The following is a 692-nucleotide window of genomic DNA, read 5'->3' on the forward strand; positions in this document are numbered from 1 at the left end:
TAATACATATTACCGTTGCACTTATCTGTACATAGTAAATGCAGTTATTTTTAAGCGGTTGTTGACATCCTATCTAAAACGTGATTTAGCCAAAAAAAAATACAATAACGTTACCACTGTAATATGTCTTGCAATATCCGTGCGTGCAAAGGTTTTGCTCTATCCTCTTGTTCAATATCCTTGGGGTCTGAATCCGGCTCAAATTGATATGGCAGTATTGACGCCATCCTTAACTATACAGGAGCAGACGGAACTTGCTGCTTTGGCAAGGGAATTTTGCATTATTTTGCTAAATAATTTTAAATAATGCAAAATTCAGTACTGAAACACCGTCTAAGCTGTTTGCCAATCACAACGCACTGGGACAGCTAACCAATCACAACACATTTCGTTTTTCGGAAGGCGGGCCTTCATCAAACCCGGAACTAATCAAGCCATTTGTGCCAGGCTGGGGAGAAAGGTATTTTAATAATGTAAATTATGTGAAAAATAATGCGTTTTTCGAACCACCAAGCATGAGAGCATGTTCTAGTACACCCCCAAAACAAATTCAAGACATTGTGAAAGAGCATAATAGGACCCCTTTAACAATAACCGATAGAGCTCGTGGTTTATCTGTCAATCAGATGCGCTCTCAGCCACTGATCTATGCTCGGGACGTTTTCTTTTATAATTATCATTGGCTGATAGAA

Source organism: Sinocyclocheilus rhinocerous, unplaced genomic scaffold, assembly GCF_001515625.1.
Source record: "Sinocyclocheilus rhinocerous isolate Xijiao unplaced genomic scaffold, SAMN03320098_v1.1 scaffold1170, whole genome shotgun sequence".
In the NCBI taxonomy this organism is placed as follows: Eukaryota; Metazoa; Chordata; class Actinopteri; order Cypriniformes; family Cyprinidae; genus Sinocyclocheilus; species Sinocyclocheilus rhinocerous.